The sequence below is a fragment of the Phocoena sinus genome, chromosome 4 (genome assembly GCF_008692025.1).
Source record: "Phocoena sinus isolate mPhoSin1 chromosome 4, mPhoSin1.pri, whole genome shotgun sequence".
In the NCBI taxonomy this organism is placed as follows: Eukaryota; Metazoa; Chordata; class Mammalia; order Artiodactyla; family Phocoenidae; genus Phocoena; species Phocoena sinus.
In genome coordinates, this window is record NC_045766.1 from 84,032,631 (window position 1) to 84,055,691 (window position 23,061).

The window sequence follows — 23,061 nt, forward strand, 5'->3', positions numbered from 1 at the left end:
TGTTCTTTTCCTATTGCGAATGAATCAATAATTTTGAACTTCATTCCATATGCCTCTTAAACTTATAGTGAATAAAACAATACTGATTTTTCAAAAATTAATACACAAGCTCAAGCTACCAAGTTTCCAAATTATGATATTTCCAATGGCAAATGAAATAACATGCTGTCCATGCAGTTAGCGATTTTAGGCAATTTGAACATCATGATAAAAGGAGTGGGGAGGGGGGGATTACAAGCAGTGTTATAATTAAAGGTCTGTTGATTCTTCAGTTTAAATGCCATTGTTGAAAGATTTTTCACTCAGATGTCAAAGTCTGTGGCCAGCCAAAACTTGGCATGCTAGAACTCAGCCCAGGGAAACATTGTGTTCTACTGATTTAAAAACCAAAATCTGTTAAGAACAGAAATGTTGGTCTTGGGCTGATTTCTCACGAATCAGAGCCAGAGAATAGCCAAATACCACCTCCTCTTTACGAAAGGAAGTAGTGCAGGTGGATGTTAAAGTGAAATGTGTGTTCAGGTGGAAAATGAAGGGAAATGATCGTTAGATGTCATCATACAGTACATTGGGTTAAAGTTTTATATAATTAAAGCATGGTTCTTTGAGAAGTTTGAAACATTTTAGAAGCGTCTTCTAGCTAATATTTCATGGATGATTAAATGGGGAGCAGAATTTACCTACCTTCCAAGATTTGCATATTCAAGTTCAGTTTCTCCAGTCACATCTCTTGTTACTGCAAAAACATGAAGGAAACTTTATTTGCTTAACTCACTACCTAGAAATATATTTTCAAACACCATGTTTGAAATTTGAAGGTTACAAACCAGTGACCTGTGAGCTGCATCGAACTAGCCTATTGAAAAACAATTTTGTCCATATAGTATTTTCAAATAATTTGAGAGTTTGAGCCAACCTTTAAAGATCAAGGTCTCACAGAAAAGAAATCCAGATCTTTTCCAGGTTCTCTTGAAAATGTAGTGAGCTTGAAATATTAGACCTGCATTTTTACACAGGACCAGTATCTGGAACTTGGTAGTAACTGTTCCCTTCAGACAAGCCATGTTGTCTCCAGTTAGACAAAGTACCTATTACCCCACATTTTATGTCACATCCACTAAACTCATTTACTCTATCACCCTGGCTTCTAGAGGCACTTCACTTTTCTTTCTTTGCTTACAGTATATGTATTGTTTCCTTGCTTTCTTTGCTTGTGGTATTAAGTTTTAAAGCTTCCAAAAATTTCTTTCCAATAAATGATAGTATTGCAAAGGCTATGCACACTGGTGTTCAACAAAGCATTACTGAAAATGATAAAAATTAGAATGCAATAAAAATGTCCAAAAATAGGGAATTGCTTAAAGCTATGTTGATATATCCATAGAATGGAATACTATACAGGGCTTAAAAATATATGTCTTGAAAGAATGAAGGTTACAAAACAATTTGTACAGCAAGACTCCTGTTTTGTACAAGAAAAAATATGTATGCACAGAGGAAGAAGGCTAAAGTGATGTCTCAGGGCAGGCTTAAAAATGTACACGTATACAAAAAATATATAAAAATAAGTAAATAAATAAGCCCCAAGGATATCTACTCTAGATCCCCTCCCATATGACTTCTTTACTCCATTTTTACCCAACAGTTGGGACATATCCTGAAGCTATTTTTCATCTCTCTACCTGAAACTGATTATTCTTCTTGTCTTTATTCTTTAGAGGATACAATTAAAAATAAGAATTTCAGAGTTGTTTTAAATACTTGAGAAGCCGTTCCTGCTTGCCCACACACTAGACTACCACCATGGCAAAGAAAGAGAACCAATTCCTGTGTTGACCTGGAATTGGTTTGTTCTTCTAAAGTACCCTTTGCTGATACCAAAAATTATTCAAAACATTTTGTAAACATCTTGGAGCAGAAAAACTTCACATAAATATGCACTTTATAATATGAACACAAAACTCTCAGGGGCTGGAACTGAAACTCATCATTGCAAAGGAATCAACTTTGTGCCAACAAGTAAAAGCCGTCTAAGCATTTATGGAAATTACTCTGATCCCAACACTTAGCACAATGCCTCGCAGATAGGAAAGCCTCCAAAAGTATTTGTTAAATATGAATAAATTTGCACTCCCACCAAAAAACAATTGACTTGCACATCAAAAAGTCAGTCATCTTTTTAATAAAGATCAAACAGTAAAATTTGAACTTGACTCATAGAACTTCCAGACGTAGGTCAGGTGCTTCAGAGTTAATAATGCCATAAATTTTTCCCACAAAAAAATAGTTTGTTTATGTGTGTGCTTGAGCATATGTATGAGTTTAGGGAAACAGTAGAAAGGGATAAGAGGTAGTCCTTTTTTTTTTTTAACATCTTTATTAGAGTATAATTGCTTTACAATGGTGTGTTAGTTTCTGCTTTATAACACAGTGAATCAACTATACATATACATATATTGCCATATATCCTCCCTCTTGCGTCTCCCTCCCACCCTCCCTATCCCACCGGTCTAGGTGGTCACAAAGCACAGAGCTGATCTCCCTGTGCTATGTGGCTACTTCCCACTAGCTATCTATTTTACATTTGGGAGTGTATATATGTCCATGCCACTCTCTCACTTTGTCCCAGCTTCCCCTTCCCCCTCCCCGTGTCCTCAAGTCCACTCCCTACGTCTGCGTCTTTATTCCTATCCTGCCCCTAGGTTCTTCAGAACCATTTTTTTTTTTTTAGATTCCATTTATATGTGTTAGCATACAGTATTTGCTTTTCTCTTTCTGACTTACTTCACTCTTTACGACAGACTCTAGGTCCATCCACCTCACTACAAATAACTCAATTTTGTTTCTTTTTATGGCTAATATTCCATTGTATATATGTGCCATATCTTCTTTATCCATTCATCTGTCGATGGACACTTAGGTTGCTTCCATGTCCTGGCTATTGTAAATAGAGCTGCAATGAATATTGTGGTACATTACTCTTTTTGAATTACGGTTTTCTCAGGGTATATGCCCAGTAGTGGGATTGCTGGGTCATATGGTAGTTCTGTTTTTAGTTTTTTAAGGAAACTCCATATTGTTCTCCATAGCGGCTGTCTCAATTTACATTCCCACCAACAGTGCAAGGGGGTGCACCCTTTTCTCCACACCCTTTCCAGCATTTATTATTTGCAGATTTTTTGATGATGGCCATCCTGACTGGTGTGAGGTGATACCTCATTGTAGTTTTGACTAGCATTTCTCTAATGATTAGTGATGTTGAGCATCCTTTCATGTGTTGGTTGGCAATTTGTGTATCTTCTTTGGAGAAATGTCTATTTAGTGCTTCTGCCCATTTTTGGATTGGGTTGTTTGCTTTCCTGATATTGAACTGCGTGAGCTGCTTGTAAATTTTGGAGATTAAGCCTTTGTAAGTTGCTTCATTTGCAAATATTTTCTCCTATTCTGAGGGTTGTCTTTTTGTCTTGTTTATGTTTTCCTTTGCTGTGCAAAAGCTTTTAAGTTTCATTGGGTCCCATTTTTTTATTTTTGTTTTTATTTTCATTTCTCTAGGAGGTGGGTCAAAAAGGATCTTGCTGTGATTTATGTCATAGAGTGTTCTGCCTCTGTTTTCCTCTAAGACTTTGATAGTGTCTGGCCTTCCATTTAGGTCTTTAATCCATTTTAAGTTTATTTTTGTGTGTGGTGCTAGGGAGTGTTCTAATTTCATTCTTTTACTTATAGCTGTCCAATTTTCCCAGCACCACTTACTGAAGAGGCTGTCTTTTCTCCATTGTATATTCTTGCCTCCTTTATCAAAAATAAGATGACCATATGTGTGTGGGTTTATCTCTGGGCTTTCTATCCTGTTTCATTAACCTGTATTCCTGTTTTTGTGCCAGTACCATAGTGTCTTCATTACTGTAGCTTTGTAGTATAGTCTGAAGACTGGGTCTCTGATTCCTCCAGCTCTGTTTTTCTTTCTCGAGGTTGCTTTGGCTATTCGGGGTCTTTTGTGTCTCCATACAAAGTGTGAAATTATTTGTTCTTGTTCTATGAAAATGCCATTGGTAGTTTGATAGGGATTGCATTGAATCTGTAGATTGCTTTGGGCTGTATAGTCATTTTCACAATGTTGATTCTTCCAATCCAAAAACATGGTATATCTTTCCATCTGTTTGTATCATCTTTAATTTCTTTCATCACTGTCTTATAGTTTTCTTCATACAGGTCTTTTGTCTCCTTAGGTAGGTTTCTTCCTAGGTATTTTATTCTTTTTGTTGCAGTGGTAAATGGGAGTGTTTCCTTAATTTCTCTTTCAGATTTTTCATAATTAGTATATAGGAATGCAAGAGATTTCTGTGCATTAATTTTGTATCCTGCTACTTTACCAAATTCACTGATTAGCTCTAGTAGTTTTCTGGTAGCATCTTTACAATTCTCTATGTATAGTATCATGTCATCTGCAAACAGTGACAGCTTTACTGCTTCTTTTACGATTGGGATTCCCTTTATTTCTTTTGCTTCCCTGATGGCTGTGACTAAAACTTCTAAAACTATGTTGAATAATAGTGGTGAGAGTGGGCAACCTTGTCTTGTTCCTGATCTTAGAGGAAATGGTTTCATTTTTTTACCATTGAGAACGATGTTGGCTGTGGGTTTGTCATATATGGCCTTCATTATGTTGAGGTAATTTCCCTCTATGCCTAGTTTCTGGAGGGTTTTTATCATAAACCGGTATAGAATTTTGTCGAAAGCTTTCTCTGCATCTATTGAGATGATCATATGGTTTTCCTCCTTCAATTTTTTAATATGGAGTATCACATTGATTTATTTGCATATATTGAAGAATCCTTGCATTCCTGGGATAAACCCCACTTGATCATGGTGCATGATCCTTTTAATGTGCTGTTCAATTCTGTTTACTAGTATTTTGTTGAGGATTTTTGCATCTATATTCATCAGGGATGTTGGCCTGTAGTTTTCTTTTCTTGTGACATCTTTATCTGGTTTTGGTATCAGGGTGATGGTGGCCTTGCAGAATGAGTTTGGGAGTGTTCCTCCCTCTTCTATATTTTAGAAGGGTTTGAGAAGGATAGGTGTTAGCTCTTCTTAAATGTTTGATAGAATTCGCCTGTGAAGCCATCTGGTCCTGGGCTTTTGTTTGTTGGAGGATTTTAAACCACAGGCTCAATTTCAGTGCTTGTGATTGGTTTGTTTATATTTTCTCTTTCTTCCTGGTTCAGTCTCGGAAGGTTGTGCTTTTCTAAGAATGTGTCTATTTCTTCCAGGTTGTCCATTTTATTGTCATATAGTTGCTTGTAGTAATGTCTCATGATCCTTTGTACTTCTGCAGTGTCAGTTGTTACTTCTCCTTTTTCATTTCTAATTCTATTGATTTGAGTCTTCTCCCTTTTTTTCTTGATGGGTCTAGCTAATGGTTTATCAATTTTATTTATCTTCTCAAAGAACAAGCTTTTAGTTTTATTGATCTTTGCTATTGTTTCCTTCATTTCTTTTTCCATTTATTTATGATCTGATCTTTACGATTTCTTTTCTTCTGCTAGCGTTGGGTGTTTTTTTTTTTGTTCTTCTTTCTCTAATTGCTTTTGGTGTAAGGTTAGATTGTATGTTTGAGATGTTTCTTGAGGTAGGATTGTATTGCTATAAACTTCCCTCTTAGAACTGCTTTTGCTACATCCCATAGTTTTTGGGTTGTTGTGTTTTCATTGTCATTTGTTTCTAGGTATTTTTTGACTTCCTCTTTGATTTCTTCAGTGATCTCCTGGTTATTAAGTAGTGTATTGTTTAGCCTCCATGTGTTTGTATTTTTTACTTGTTTTTTCCTGTAATTGATATCTAGTCTCATAGCGTTGTGGTCAGAAAAGATACTTCGTACGATTCCAATTTTCTGAAATTTACCAAGGCTTGATTTATGACCCAAGGTATGATCTATCCTGGAGAATGATCCATGAGCACTTGAGGAGAAAGTGTATTCTGTTGTTTTTGGGTGGAATGTCCTGTAAATATCAATTAAGTCCATCTTGTTTAATGTATCATTTAAAGCTTGTGTTTCCTTATTTATTTTCATTTTGGGTGATCTGTCCACTGGTGAAAGTGGGGTATTAAAGTCCCCTACTATGATTGTATTACTGTCAATTTCCCCTTTTATGGCTGTTAGCATTTGCCTTATGTATTGAGGTGCTCCTATGTTTGGGTGCATAAATATTTACAATTGCTATATCTTCTTCTTGGATTGATCCCTTGATCATTATATAGTGTCCTTCTTTGTCTCTTGTGATAGTCTTTATTTTAAAGTCTATTTTGTCTAATATGAGAACTGCTACTCCAGCTTTCTTTTGATTTCCATTTGCATGGAATATCTTTTCCATTTGCTCACTTCCATTGTTTATGTGTCCCAAGGTCTGAAATGAGTCTCTTGTAGATAGTATATATACAGGTCTTGTTTTTTTATCTATTCAGCCAGTCTATGTCTTTTGGTTGGGGCATTTAATCCATTTACATTTAAGGTAGTTATCGATACGTATGTTCCTATTACCATTTTCTTAATTGTTTTGGGTTTGTTATTGTAGGTCTTTTCCTTCTCTTGTGTTTCTTGCCTAGAGAAGTTCCTTTAACATTTGTTGTAAAGCTGGTTGGTGGTGCTGAATTCTCTTAGCTTTTGCTTGTCTGTAAAGGTTTTAATTTCTCTGTCAAATCTGAGTGAGATCCTTGCTGGGTAGAGTAATCTTGGTTGTAGGTTTTTCTCTTTCATCACTTTAAATATGTCCCGCCACTCCCTCTGGCTTGCGGAGTTTCTGCTGAAAGATCAGCTGTTAAAGTTATGGGAATTCCCTTGTATTTATTTGTTGTTTTTCCCTTGCCGCTTTTAATATTTTTTCTGTGTATTTAATTTTTGATAGTTTGATTAATATGTGTCTTGGTGTGTTTCTCCTTGCATTTATCCTGTATGGGACTCTCTGCACTTTCTGGACTTGATTGACTATTTCCTTTCCCATGGGAAGTTTTCAACTAATCTCTTCAAATATTTTCTCAGTCCCTTTCTTTATCTCCTCTTCTTCTGGGACCCCTATAATTTTTTTTTTTTTTTTTTTTTTTTTTTTTTGCGGTATGTGGGCCTCTCGCTGTTGTGACCTCTCCCATTGCAGAGCACAGGCTCCGGATGCACAGGCTCAACGGCCATGGCTCACAGGCCTAGCCGCTCCGCGGCATGTGGGATCTTCCCAGACCGGGGCATGAACCCATGTCCCCGGCATCGGCAGGTGGACTCTCAACCACTGTGCCACCAGGGAAGCCCCTGGGACCCCTATAATTTGAATGTTGGTGTGTTTAATGTTGTCCCATAGGTCTCTGAGACTGTCCTTAATTCTTTTCATTCTTTTTTCTTTATTCTGCTCTATGGTAGTTATTTCCACTATTTTATCTTCCAGGTCACTTATCTATTCTTCTGCCTCAGTTATTCTGCTATTGATTCCTTCTAGAAAATTTTAAATTTCATTTATTGTGTTCTTCATCATTGTTTGTTTGCTCTTTCCTTCTTCCAGGTTCATATTAAATGTTTCTTGTATTTTCTCCATTCTATTTACGAGATTTTGGATCATCTTTACTATCATTACTCTGAATTCATTTTCAGGTAGACTGACTATTTCCTCTTCATTTGTTGGGTCTGGTGGGTTTTTACCTTGCTCCTTCATCTGCTGTGTGTTTCTCTGTCTTCTCATTTTGCTTATCTTACAGTGTTTGGGGTCTCCTTTTCACAGGATGCAGGTTTGTAGTTCCCATTTTTTTTGGTGTCCGCCCCCAGTGGCTAAGGTTGGTTCAGTGGGTTGTGTAGGCTTCCTGGTGGAGGGGACTGGTGCCTGTGTTCTGGTGGATGAGGCTGGATCTTATCTTTCTGGTGGGTAGGACCGCATCCGGTGGTATGTTTTGGGGTGTCTGTGACCTTATTATGATTTTAGGCTGCCTCTCTTCTAATCAGTGGGGCTGTGTTCATGGCTTGCTTGTTGTTTGGCATAGGGTGTCCAACACTGTAACTTGCTGGTCGTTGAGTGGAGCTGGGTCTTAGCATTGAGATGGAGATCTCTGGGAGAGCTTTCACCATTTGATATTATGTGGAGCTGGGAGGTCTCTGGTGGACCAATGTCCTGAACTCAGCTCTCCCACCTCAGAGGCACAGACCTGACACCTCGCTAGAGCACCAATACCCTGTCAGCCACATGGCTCAGAAGAAAAACGAGATAAAAAGAAAGAAAAGGGACTTCCCTGGGGTGGGGTGGGGTGGGCAGTGGTTGGGAATCTGCCTGCCAGTGCAGGGGACACAGGTTCAATCCCTGGTCCGGGGAGATCCCACATGCTGGAGCAACTAAGCTTGTGGGCCATAGCTACTGAGCCTACATGCCACAACTACTGAAGCCCATGCACCTAGAGCCCGTGCTCTGCAACAAGAGAGGCCACCACAATGAGAAGCCTGTGCACTGCAATGAAGCGTAGCCCCCACTCGGTGCAACTAGAGAAAGCCCGTGCACAACAATGAAGACCCAATGCAGCGAAAAATAAATAAATATCAAAAATATAAAAAAAAAAAATAAAATATTTACAAAAAAGAAACAAATAAAATTTAAAAGTTATTAAAATAATAATTATTAAAAATTAAAAAAATAAAAAGTAATTTAAAAAAAAGAAAGAAGAGAGTAACCAAACCAAAAAATAAATCCACCAATGATACCCAGCGCTAAAAACTATACTAAAAAAACTAAACAAAACAAAACAAAAACAAAGAGACAGAACCCTAAGACAAATGGTAAAAGCAAAGCTATACAAACAAAATCACACAAAGAAGCATACACATACACACTCACAAAAAGAGAAAAAGGAAATATATATATATATATATATATATAAAGGAAGAGAGCAGTGAAATCAATAAACAAATCTACCAATGATAATAAACTCTAAATACTCAACTAAGATAAACATAAAACCAGAAACAAATTAGATGTAGACCCCAAGTCTACAGTTGCTCCCAAAGTCCACTGCCTCAATTTGGGGATAATTTGTTCTATTCAGGTATTCCAGAAATGCAGGGTACATCAAGTTGATTGTGGGGTTTTAATCCACTCCTCCTGAGGCTACCGGGAGAGATTTCCCTTTCTCTTCTTTGTTCGCACAGCTCCTGGGGTTCAGCTTTGGATTTGGCCCGGCCTCTGCGTGTAGGTTGCCTGAGGCCATCTGTCCCTGCCCAGACAGGACGGGGTTAGAGTAGTGGCTGATTAGGGGGCTCTTTCTCACTCAGGCCATGGAGGTGGGGGGGTGGGGGTCGGGGGAGGTTATGGAATGTGGGACAAGCCTGCGGAAGCAGAGGCCAACGTGACACTGCAACAGTCTGAGGCGTGCCATGTGTTCTCCCGGGGAAGTTGTCCCTGGATCACAGGACCCTGGCAGTGGCAGGCTGCACAGGCTCCTGGGAGGAGAGGTGTGGATAGTGACCTGTGCTTGCACACAGGCTTCTTGCAGCAGCAGCCTTAGAATTTCATGCCCATCTGGTGTCCATGCTGATAGCCGCAGCTTGCGCCCATCTCTGGAGCTTGTTTAGGTGGTGCTTTGAATCCCCTCTCCTCATGCACCCCGAAACAATGGTCTCTTGCCTCTTAGGCAGTTCCAGACTTTTCCCCAGACTCCCTCCCGGCTAGCTGTGGTGCACTAGCCCACTTCAGGCTGTGTTCACACAGTCAACCCCAGTCCTCTCCCTGGGATCTGACCTCTGAAGCCCAAGCCTCAGCTCCCAGCCCCCACCCGCCCTGGCGGGGGAGCAGACAAGCCTCTCAGTCTGGTAAGTGCTGGTCAGCAGTGATCCTCTGTGCAGGAATCTCTCCGATTTACCCTCTGCACCCCTGTTGCTGGGCTCTCCTCCGTGGCTCTGAAGCTTCCCCACTGCCACCCCCCATCTCCGCCAGTGAAGGGGCTTCCTAGTGAGTGGAAACTTTTTCTCCTTCACAGCTCCCTCCCAGAGGTGCCGGTCATGTCCCTATTCTTTTGTCTCTGTTTTTCCATTTTTCTTTTGCCCTACCCAGATACATGGGGAGTTTCTTGCCTTTTGGGAAGTCTGAGGTCTTCTGCCAGCATTCAGTAGGTGTTCTGTAGGAGTTGTTCCACGTGTAGATGTATTTCTGATATATTTGTGGGGAGGAAGTTGATCTCCGCATTTTACTCTTCTGCCATCTTGAAGGTCGCTCTAGAGGTAGGCCTTTTAAAGATGAGTTCAATGATGAAGAAAGACTCCAGCTCTGAAATATGCCTCTTCACCATTAGTGATTTGACTGTTTTGACCATCTATCTCCACTTCTCTAGATCAGTCTTTACCTTTGGGCTCCATAACATCTGTTTTCATGATTCTCCTATTCATCTGAATGTTCCTTCTTGCCCCTTCATGCATTCTTCCTTCATCTGCCCACAAAATGTAAGTTTGCCTTTCTTTCTTCCCTCACTGCATTATTGAAGTGTGTGAGCAGTTTTAGCTTCATCCAGACATTTGGATCACCTCCCTGAAGATCTGAGTATCTAGTCCTAGCTTATAGTCTCAGGTACCACAGACATGGTACCAGCTGCCAACTAGACAATCGCACCTGGATGTGCCACCAAGAGCATCTCAAACTCCTACTGCTGTCCTTTGAGTATGCTAGAAGCTAATCAAATCAACCCCAAATACAGTTCATGCCTTACTATCTCCATGCTTTTATTCATCCCATGCTGAACAGTTGGAACTTTTCCCACATTCCAAAGTCCATCTCAAACACTGCCGTCTTAGGGTAACTTTTTTCAGTGTCCATCATCAGATGATATTCCTCAAGCCACTGAACCTACGGAATTTTGTTAGCAACACTTTATGGTAATGGCTTTATTTTGCATTGTATTTTAGTTATGTGGTATTTGTTTTCTCCCATATTCTAAAAATTATGGTTATGGCTTCTTATTCTTCTTTGTAACTATTTTCTAGATCTTAGGTTCTAACAGAGTCTTTTACTCATAGCAGGTGCTCATTAAATATATATTGAATTAAATTGGGTTTATGTATCAATGGTCGTATGTGCGTTAGGGTTTGAAAGACCCAGAAAACCCACCTACCCAAAGTGTCTCCCCTACTTTCCAGGCCATAATATCTTGCTTTGGAGACTTGCTCTTCCACAAATGGGAATTTTCCACTAAGTTATCTCTTTTCATTCCCTAGAAAGTAAACTATTGACTGGTTAAGTTACTCTGCCTTCTAAGATCTACTCATTATATACTAAGAGGGAGCAAAGTCTTGAAAGAATAGGCAGAGGTCAGGTATGTTCTCTAGGTAGTAACACATAGGAAAATGTACCTGAGACAGGTAGGGTAATGGAGAGTAGCTTGGGCTGTATCACTTTCTAGCTGTATGCCTTACATTTCTTAGCTGCAAAATGGGATGATAATAATATTTTCTACCTGACCGAGATGTTATGAGACTAAGTAAATAGTACTAAACTGTAAAGAATAAATACTAAACAATAAAGTACTTAGAATAATATCTGGCATACTCTAAGTGCTAAGTATTAATATATATGGCATATATAGTATATATATAATCATATGTGTATTAAGCATATATGTATATACCTAATACATATACATTTAACAATTATTAGAATTGTAATTGTTATGTCACCCCATGAACCTGATGGCACATCCCAAAGAAACTCCTAGATAGCCAGAGACTTTCTGGGGATGGAGAGTGTAAAAGAAAATAGAACAGGCTTTGTCAGACAGACCAAGGTGTGACACACAGGCTGCCACCTGTCAACTCTGCGCCTTGGGGAAGTTACTTAACCTCTGGAAGCCTCAGCTTCTTCATCAACAAAACCAGAATGCCCACTTTTACATATACTTTGAGGGTTAAGTGAGTTTTTGTTCTCCCTAGTGATTTTAAGATTGGATCTGATTCTTTTGGTGATTCCTATCCTTTTTCTGAACTTCACAGTTGTTTTCTTGATAAATTAGATTCCAGACTTTTTGTTTTGAAGCAAACTTGAAAGAAATGGGTGGCACTGTTCAAAAGAAAAAATGGTGGCAGTACCAGCTAATAATTTCAACATATCAATAATTTAATGCAGTAGTGAAATGGTCACCAATTAATACGCACCAAGCCTGACAGACAACAAATAATTATAAAACTGTGGCTAAATCCTTAATCTAGAAAAAACTTACCAGTCAGAGCAGGTTTTTTTGTTGTTGTTTTTTTTAATGAAATATGTTCTATCTATGGAAATAATTAACTGTACTAATCCACAGGTTTTACAGTTGATCATTTTTTTTAAGTACAAGAATTTAGATTTTTACTGAAAACAGAAAGTCCTTGCCATGTAGTCCTATTAGAAAGGATTTTTGTTGCGGGGGGAGGGATGGGAGTGGAGGGGGGAAACAAAGGAGGGAAAGCAGTCTTGAAAATATCTACAAACTCCCAGATATTTGGATCTGAAAGAAAAAGAAGCTTGGAATGTACTTCTCACATTTAGTCCTGTAGTTGTAGTGCTGTGATGCGGCACTTAATGCTCTAGGGGACCTCGCAAGCGTTACAAATGCAACCAAAAGTCTCATAAAAACAAGCCTCTTAACAGTATGTGAGCTGGTCTGCAATGGCCTCAGGAAATCCTCCCAGCTATTCACGTCCTTTTTACCCACTACATTCTCTGACTCAAAGGGAAACCTCACTTCACCTCCTTGACCAGAATTGAGCAGACATTGATTTGGTTACCCAGTGCTTTACTTATTCATTTATTAGTCTTCATCATTTGTATTCCACTAGAACAAAAGAATATATCTCTGCTTTGCATTAATTTAAGTTTAAGGATGTGCAAATGCGGTTTTGTGAGAGTGCATATTTATGTTTATGTAATTTGTGTGTAGCTTGCTTTAATTTAAAATATTTGCCGTCAAAGCTGTAGTACATACTCACCATCACCTTCATTGTGCAGAATGATTCTGCTTGATACATTAGCTGAATTCCTAAAAATGTTGCATGTAAAGTGAGCTTTTTAGAAGAGAATCATGTTTTTCTATTTACTTCTACAATTAGTCAGGTTAAGTGTCACATGGGAAAAATAAGTGGCCCAATCCATAATTTAAAAAAAGAATTAAGAATTGCAACTTTCACCTCAGTGATAATGATGCCTTTATCTATGGCCACTTTATGTGGCTTAATTGCCACCAAGAAAAGCCAATAAGAATTGAATCCAATTAAAAAGCAGATATTTTGGAAGCAAATGCTATGTGTAAACCACTGTACTGGAGGCATTGGGAAATTCAGAGAAGTGTAAGTCAGGGTTTATTATAGTCTAGTTAAGGGTGCACAACAGAAAAGATGGGATTGTATACAACAGTGAAAGATTTAAATAACAGTTCTAGATATTTAGATATGTCCTTTGCACAATTACATTAATGATTTATATTAAAATATACCAGGTAATTTCCCTGCCATTGGAAGGACTCATTGATTGGGTACCACCTATTCTTAGAGCTACTGAGTGGCAACAGTGCATGGGCTCTTCATCTGAACTCGACTCATAGGTTAGTTTAAACAAAGTTTGGGCAATTCAAGCAATAATAATTTGCATCGTGGCAAGATACATGTTCCTGTCTTTTGAAATGTTGAACACCCAGTAGCTTTGCTACAGATTTTCCTTCAGGAATGCTTGTTGAACTAATAGACATTTCTAAGTAGGTGTTTGATGTTGAGCAACCAAGGAATGGCCTTTGAAGATATTTTCACTCCTCAATACCAGCTTTGGATGCTATGTAGCTTTTATTTTGAATCTGTTTTTACTTAGGGAATATTGGCCAGAACAGAACCATAATAAATTCTGCAACAGTGTCTATTTAATGTATAACTGATCATAATTGACCCAAAGATCATATAGGGATTTAAAGGAAATAACATCCTTAGTTACCACCTTAACTATAACCTGACAAAAAGATTAATGTAAGTTAAGGAGAAAACCATGGTGTTATATACAACTTAAATGCCTGAAAGTATGCAGGCTACCATATGCAGCATTTCCATATATACCTTTACTCTTCTGTTGAAGTGTAAGTAATAACATCAATAGTGCCAAGCAAATGGGATCTTTAGCTTACAAAGCATTTAGAATATATCATTCCTTTTGATCCTCAACTTGTGATCTCAACAATTTGTGAGATTATTAAGTCACATATCCACATTTTACAAATGAAAAATCTATGAATTTAAAAGGGCAGATGACTTGCTTAAGGACACAGAGCTCTTAAAAGGTGCAGCTGCTTCCCGTGATGCACACGTTGTGACTGGCTCAGAGGAAGTAACAATCCAAGCATAATCTTTTCCACACCACAACTGTCCTGCAAGGCACCAGGCACCAAAGAGTTGACAAAATGTGACATGTAGACCTTAATCTTGATAGGATGGAAGAGCCCTCAGGCCAAAAGGCATACCTACTATGATTTCATGCAAGAAGGAAAAGGGATGGTTATGTATCTTTTATAAGATATATTTTTCCCGCTTATACAGAGTCCTTGACAAATACTGTGAATTTTCATTACTAAGAAATTGGATAAAATCCTGATGGTTTTCCATGAAAATCATGGTTGTCTCTGAACTGGTTGTGTGAGAGTTTTTTCGGCTCCTTAAGAGATTGGACTTCAATATCTAAAAAAGTCTCAATCCTGATCTGGACAACCCTTCCCACCTACCAGGATTTATATCTTTTCCATTGAAAAATCTGTGAATATAATCAGTTGTCTTTGAGCTGGCTTCCTGGAGCTTCTTACTTACTTAAGAATATGGTATGGGGCTTCCCTGGTGGCGCAGTGGTTGAGAGTCCGCCTGCCGATGCAGGGGACACGGGTTCGTGCCCCGGTCCGGGAGGATCCCACATGCCGCGGAGCGGCGGGGCCCGGGAGCCATGGCCGCTGAGCCTGCGCGTCTGGAGCCTGTGCTCCACAACCGGAGAGGCCACAGCTGTGAGAGGCCCGTGTACCACAAAAAAAAAAAAAAAAAAGAATATGGTATGGAAATGAAAGAGATCATGGACCGCTTTACTAAAACTGAGTGGCACTGGGAATTTATAAAGAAGTATGACTCTGAATCTCACAAGCCACAGGCTTTCATTGGTGATATAGCATTCAAAACTGCCACTGCATTTTGTTACCTGATGAACAAATCAAAAAATTCAGCACCTGGTTCTGGAAGCTAAAAATGTCAGTGGGTCCTCCATACATTATCACATCATTTAAAAGTCTACAGACTTCCAGGCTTCATTTTTGGCTTGGAGAATTAGAACTGACATTTGAGCTTCTTGAACTTTTTTTACTCTTATTTCTTCAGAGCCTCGGTTAATGTGAAATATCAAGGTGATATCCCCAACACCTTGGTCCCAGGACACTCGCAATCCAAATTGATGTTTCTTCCATAATAATAATGCTGCAGTTATAAAGTATATAGTGTTTTCATATTCATGATCTTATTATGTCCTATATTAGCCTTTTGCATAGACAGGGCAATGATAATAATACTAATAATAATACTAATACTACTAATAATATAATATTGTCATCCCCATTTTGTATGTGATGAGATGAACTAAGAACATGATCTAAGGTCATATAGTGGGCAAGCAACAGAACCACAATTAAATTACACCCAGATGGACAGGTGATATCACTCAGAGTCCAACATGTTTTTCACTTGCCAGATCTCACAGATTTGCCCTATGATTCTCAGCTAGACTTTAGAAGTATCTAAAGAGCTTATTAAAACAGAGGCACTCAGATAGTCACCTCTGAGTATCTGATTCAGTAGGCCTAGAGTAGGGTCCAAGAAGTTATTTTTCTAACAAGTTTCTAGACAATATTGATGCTGCCAAGAACCACTCTTTAGGAGCACTGTCCTCAGGTTGTATGCATATCTGAGTGGCAAAGTCCGAAGAACAAAGTTTGTTTTGCATGATGTTGCCTTTTGCTGCTTCTTTTCTCCATTTCTGACCTCCACTAGGAAAAAGTAGAACAAATTTGGGGTGGGGGCTAGCAAGAGGGCACCTCACTGTTTAGAATAAGTTTCGATCTTCTTGCACTCAAGAATTACACGGCAAAACCCTTCAGTTTGCTTCTAACTAGAACCTACCGTTGACTGTGGTAGATTAACTTGGAGATGAATACCAACCCACCAATGAAGAGCTGCTGTAAGACTGGACATAGGCAAGTGTGATTAGATGGATCCATAGGCAACTGATCCATTAATCAATAATCTTTACATATATTTCTCCATGTCAACTTAGGAGGAAGTCCTTAAGGGCAAGAAGGAGAGACCCATTCTTGACCTATCCTAGTCAATATTTTTCTGAAGACTAGTAAGAAATCTTGTATCACAAACTCAGTTTGAATCAACAAAGTAATATATCTGCTTTAAAAAAAATAAGCTAAGAAATATTTTAGCTGTGTTGTGAAATAATGTCCAGGTCAAGGTAGCTGATAGTAGGGCTGGTTCCTCTGGAAGCTTTAGGGAAGAATCCATTTCCTTGCCTTTTCTAGCTTCTGGAGACCATCTGCACTCCTTGGCTCATGACCCCTTCCACAAATAACTCCAACCTCTTGTTTCTGTCATCAAATCTCTTACTATTAGCTCTGACTCTCTGTCTCTCTCTTATAAAAACCCTTGTGATTACATTTAGATCACATCCACAAGACTCCTTTGCCATATAAGGCAACATTCGTAGGTTCTGGGGATTAGAGATATCTTTTTCCGGGTCATTATTCAGCCTACTACAGTTCCATCGTGGCATGTCTATCAGACTACACGTGGAACACAGAACCCCTTTCTCAGCACCAGAGTTTAAGAGCCCCTTTAATAAAATATGTCCAAAAGGAGGGTGGTCAGGACTATGAAAGGCAAGCGTGTGACAGCCATGTTGCCCACGGTGGCTGAGGAGGGCATGGGACCAAGAAACAGACAAACTGGGTTCCAGTACTTATCAGATAATATGTCTAAGCCACTCAGCTTTTCTCTGTAAACTGAAAGAACCAGAGAATCTCCTAAATACCACCTAGGGCTAAGATTCTGTGCTTTTATAAAATTTATCAAGCTGTTTCTAGATGACATTTAAATTTAAAACCAAGAGTTTGTTTACTATCTCTAATATTCAGTATAAATATTGTCCACTTTTCTTTTGAATTAAAAATTCACTTAAATTTTGAATTTAGAATGTGTTATCCAAGGACTTCTTGCTATAAAAATAGTGGTGAGGCTATAAAAATCTCTAGTATAAGTGCTTTTCCCTTGCTAATTCTTAAATATCCTACCCAATAATACTACTTTAGTCTAAGCATCAAATCACTAGTCTTCAGGCAATAAGTATACCCCTTTTACATATTGGAAACTCGAGGTACAGAGAAAATAAATTGCAATTGCATATGAAGACCTAAGAGAGTTAACAGTTGTTGCCTCCAGCTTTTCTGAGGTATCATCTACCACCACGGCCAGATGTGATACCAGACAATGTGTTAAATACGCCGAGCAGAGTGTACAGACCTTGTCCCAAAGATGTCAGTCTCAAAGCATGAGAAACAAACTAGAGGACAGTCACTGAATGACTGCTGTCATTATTACAGGGGTCAAAGAAGTGGGAAAGGGCTCGGGTTTTATTTTATTTTTTTTAATTTAATTTAGCTTGTTCTCTGATAAGGGCATGGAAGTTGACCACTGATTCTCAAAAGAAAACAGGTCTAGTTTGATACAAATCTCTCTGCAGCATTAGAGTCATCCCACAAACACCAATTTCAAATGATGATTTACAGAGGGTCACGAAGAATAATTTGGAGGAAGTTTATAGGAAGGAAAGCTTTGAGAGCTGAACCAGAAAAGGTGCTTGAAAGTAAATCAAATTATGGCATACATTGAATTATGGCATTTATTAGTATGTGCAGAGTATGCATGGAATTTTGAACTAAAAGCTGAGGAAGCAAAGATCTAGACACTCTCATGCATAGTAAATAAATTAACCCTTTATTCTTTTCCTATCTATGCTCCTTACGTTTGGTGACTTGTTCATACAAATGTACACTGAAAAGGACTAATAAACCACGCTCTTCCATGGATGCACTTAACTATTTGTGCACATGACTAAAATGGGTGCCTCTAGGAGATTTTCTTTGGTATCATGTAGACACAGTCAGTATTTCAAAGGTCAAGAATTCTTTGGGAAAAAGAGGTGGTCTGTGTGCGTTTATGACTGGCAAACTTTCCTATGCTTATTAAATTGGGAACCCTTGTCCTTTTCTTCTTTATTTGAAGATTACTCTAGTAATATGTTTGGTGAAGAAAAATGCTGCTAAATAAGTCAGGGGCTAATAACCGGATTAATGACTACTCTGAAACCTATGAGTTCAATATACTATGCCATTCGGGACCTAGTCTTACTTTCTACTTTAAAAGATTGGTTTTCATTGCTGTTTTTTATGCTGGAAACTGCACAGTATAAGGAAATCAGCTTATCATGAGCAGGTCATCAGCTCTTGAAATATCTGCCCATGAGAAAAAAAAAATGATTGGAATCCTGTCACCAAGGAAATGGTTTAAAAATCTGTTTATTTCAATGCCAAACAAAAATCTCATCTAGTTATCTTTATTTTGCAATAACTTTAATTCTTTTGCCCATTCATTCATTTATTACATGGCTACTATATACTAATCATTTAGAAAAAAAGAACACCCTAGATGATTATACAAACCTTAAATATAACTATATGTTTGTGTGTGTTCCTATGCTTTTTTAAAGAGCACATTTATGACAGGAAGTGAAGAATGGCATAGTCAGGAAAAAAAGAGACACGATGTAATTATCTGAACTGGAATTAAGCCAATTAATAACCCATGTGCTAACACTACCCTCAGAGTGCTGAAAATGCCATCAGATATTTAAATGCCCTGGGTGGTCATAGCCAGCGATCTTCACCTCATCCATTTTCAGCACCGTCCAGGGACGTGGCTGACCCTGGCTTCTGAGGAAGGGCTGCCACCTGAAGTGAGCTACAGAGGAGGTACAGATTGTATAGTCCTAGCACAATATTCTCTCAGGTGATCGTGAATGGATTTGCACTTATTTTGTAATGAAATCGAAACACTGGTGTTTTATGCATTTGCTCATTTATTCAACACATATTTACTGAATACCTACCGTGTGCCAGCCCAGCATTATGGCTAAGAATGCAGGCTTTAAAGTCAGATTGCCTGTGTTTCATCTCTGGCTCCACACTTACTAGCTGTGTGCTCTTGAACAAGTCACCTAAGTCTTCTATGCCTTGATTTTCTTTTCTATGAAGTGAGGATTTGTGGTACCTAATTCATAGGGTTGTTGTGGCACTAAAGTATGATGAAAAATGTTAAGTACTTAGCAGAGTGCTCATCACAAATCAAGTGCTCAGTGATATCTTGGTTATTATTATTATTAGCCAGGAAATATACCAAGGTCTGGAAACGAAGAGCTCAAACACCCCTCAGATAATCCCTGAAGTTTAGATTCCAGAATTTAGGGCTTTTAAACTTTACCCTTTCCAGCAGAAGTCTGTATTAGACTTCTGGATCTGTATTAGATCCTTGCTTTGTTATGTGCATTCATGTCTTAAACCTGCATGCTTTGAACATAATACACACAGCACATCCAGAGTATGCAGTTTTGTTTATTCACACCCTCATTTTCTGCCTTCCTCAATAAAAGCTCAATAAAAGCTACCATGTAATGACCAGCCCCGGATTCTATCTGTGTTAGCTCATGTCATCCTCAAAATAACCTTATGGGATGGATATTACCACCTTTTACAGACAGGGAAACTGAGACTGTGAGAGCAGCTGTGACTTACACACTTTTACAAAGGTCTGTTTGACTCCAAAACTCATTCCCCTTTCACGCAGGTCACCTAGAACGCATTCACTAAGGACTGCACTTCTCTGCCTTGGGTTCTTGCCTATCAGGTGCTTGGAGATCTGCAGGAGGACCTACCAATGTCAAAATCACTGATTCCTCCTCCCCCTAAATTGATTGACTGTGGACCGTATGTTTTAGACATGTCACAACAGCCATTGTTAAAGAGGTTGTCATGCAAATAAGCTAAATTATTCTGGCCATGACTTCTCTCTGATTACTTGCCTTTGAGTGGGCTCCCAGGTGCCTGACATTTCTTTCAGTTTTCTTCTGTCACCCTAAGTAGCAACATCGTTGCTGAAGCATGACTGAGAGTTTTCACTTTTATATACACCATGATTCTTGTTTTAGGACAAGAGACTTAATCTCTCCAGTAACATCTGATAGAACTGTTCTCTTCTTAAGCACCCCTTTCCCCCTCAAAAAAAATTTACCTTCAATTATCTGCTGTAAGAGGAAGATCCTTACTGAATATGATCATATATGTCCAAAAAAGATACCATCAAATACATAGGCAGATAATACAGTTTCCCCCTTTCTATTTTAGTAGCTCGTTTCAAATGAAATATATAGGAAAAGTTGCCTATAGCTAATCTTTCAGGTAGAAAATCTCATCAGTGATTGAAAATCACACTGTAAACTGAAAGATTCAATCTCTTTAACCTACAGTGTGCCTACATTTTAAAAATGAGTTGTATGAAAGAACACATCTTTTTACATTGTGATGTATAGCGGATGATATTCACAAAGAGAATTGCAAACTCTGGGAGAGGCCTTTGTAGATCGATCAACTGGCCTTCACTAGCTTGGAATGTGGCACCAGCTAGCTATACCTTGCTGAGACTGGGCCTGTACAATTCAATATTTTTCTGCTTTTCTCTGAGAATGAATTAAGCACTTAAATCCCTACCCCTAGAATTCAAAATGAACCCCCAAAAATTTCCACTTAGCTATTTAGACATTTTTAAGAATTAGAGGTCTGTGCACTAGCTGTATAGGTGGAAGAATCTTATTATTATGAAGACAAGGGTGATTTCCATACCTGTTGGGCCAGAATCTTTAAAGAAAGCTGGAAGTTGGCTGGTATGATGGAAACAGCACTGGTGGAGCCCTGGGTTCCAATGTCGACAGTGCTGTTGCCTTTATGATTTATTAGCCTGAGTCTCTGGCCCTCAGTTTCCTCATCTGCTAAATTAGGGCGTTGGAGAGATTGATCTCTGTGGCTTTTCCCGGCTCTGGTATTCTCTGGGTCTGCGAATCGCCTTCAGTGTCTGCCATAGTCTGCCTTGCCAGCTCTGTTTGTCACAAAGATTAATCCATTTTAACTGTACCTTGGAGTGCTCCCGAGAGAGAAGGACGGATGGATTGTTTTGCACCTATTATTGCATCAGAACTTTTGCCTTTTTAGACGAGATCGTGCAGTGCCTAAAATCTGTCTGCCTGTCTGCCCACTGACTTTGTGCTGATCTCTTGCCACGGTTCCTCTTCTTCCAGCATCCATCTCCCTCCAAGATCTAGACTCGGCATCCGACTGTACCTGTCTTGTTCTCTGCAGCATCTGTCTGCTACACTCCTAGACCATCGTTAATAAACTTTCACACATTACACACAGACCCTAATATGCTGGCACCTGCACATAAATATCTACGTTGATAAAACTAGGGTAGAAAACTCCATTTTTTAAAAAGACCTCTATCTAGTGCCATTTACATTTGCACTTTTTGTTTAGTTGTAAGTTTTAATAGTTCCCCCTTTGAGGATTTGTCAGTAGGAGCAGTATTGCTTATCAGAACACACCAACAGTCTTTTTGTAATATTCGCTTTTCCCCTTTGGTTCAGCCGAGCCTGCTGACAGATCATTCAAATTCAATTGTTTTATGTCTAAGCCGAACAGCTAATTAAAGTAGGGATGATTAACCTGACTGGCAGTGTCGCTCTCCCTCTCGCGCTCTCTCTCTCCCTCTCCCTTTCTCTCTCTCCCTCCCTCCTGTTCCAATCAGTCTTTTTCTCACACTCTCTCTCTCTCCTTCCGTGTCTCTCTCCCTCTGTCTCTCTCCCCCTCTCTCTCTCTCTCTCCCCCACCTCTTCCTCTCGGTCTCTCCCTCCCTCGGTTGGTCTCTCTCTCTCTCTCTCTCTCTCTCTCTCTCTCTCTCTCTCTGTCTCTTGCTCTACTGTTTTTTTTTTTCCTCTCTCTCTCTCCTAAACGTGGTCTGCTTGCTGATGGCAGAATGGCACTCGGAGATTTGTGCATTGTGTCTGGTTTCCTACGGGCAGGCTGACCCAGTGCCTCCAGGGACTTATCAATAGACCACTCAGAAGAGACACAGACAGGAGAGAGGAGGAGGGGTGGGGGGAGAGAGAGAGAATCAATATCAAGAATAGAAGGAGCTCCGAAGCCATTTTTTTTTTAAAGAAGTATCGGGACTTGGGAGAGGGTGACAAAGAAGGTTTTTCAAAGAGGCAGTGGAGGAGGTTCTAATAAATTTGGAAGGAAACAGTTCCCTGTCTTGGGAAAAGGAGAACTCCTGACTGATTAGCATTCACACCAGGTATGAGATGTTCGCTACCCCTTATCACTGTGTCGCAACCGAGATGGAAAAGCCTTTTTTTTTTTTTTTTTTTTTTTAAGAGACCTAGGGAGCATGTATTTCGCTGTGTTTGTTGTTGGGGAGTAAGGGGGTGGCGTGAGATCTGTGGGCATTTGTGTATGGGAGCAGAAAGAATGGAAGCAGTACAACGGGGGGTGGGAAAGAGTATGGACTATGTTACTGTCTTCCCTGTCTTTGTGCACCCCTGGGGGGTTACCCAAGTTCATTTCTAGCAGGTGGATTTAGACGGGAGTTACTTAACGCTTGACCGCCAGTTTTGAAAAAAAAGAAAAAGAAAAAAAAAAACGCTGCTTCCTATGTCTATTAAAGGAAGCTCCAATCTCTCTCTCTCTCTCTCTCTCTCTCTCTCTCTCTCTCTCTCTCTCTCTCTTCCTCTCTCTCTCTCTCTCTTCCTCTCTCTCTCTCTCTCTCTCTCTGCCCCCCCATCTCTCTTCCCCTCTCTCCCTCTCTCTTCTTTTTTTCCTCTTCTAACCAGACAGCGGGAGGGTTCC

General features: G+C 39.3%; 1 protein-coding gene across 19 annotated transcripts in view; it reads left to right on the top strand.

Moving 5' to 3' along the window:
• The window catches only part of ZBTB20 (zinc finger and BTB domain containing 20), an 806,470-nt gene that overhangs the window by 663,560 nt on the left and 119,849 nt on the right, over positions 1-23,061 (top strand). Inside the window, exon 1 of one of the 19 annotated variants that reach the window (XM_032629547.1) lies at positions 22,277-22,510. The exons of 17 other annotated variants lie outside the window; for them this stretch is intronic. The gene's annotated coding sequence lies outside the window, so the exon portion shown is untranslated. Of the gene's footprint in view, positions 1-22,276; positions 22,511-23,061 lie in introns of those variants that run through there. One more of the 19 variants, XM_032629561.1, reaches the window with a different exon arrangement.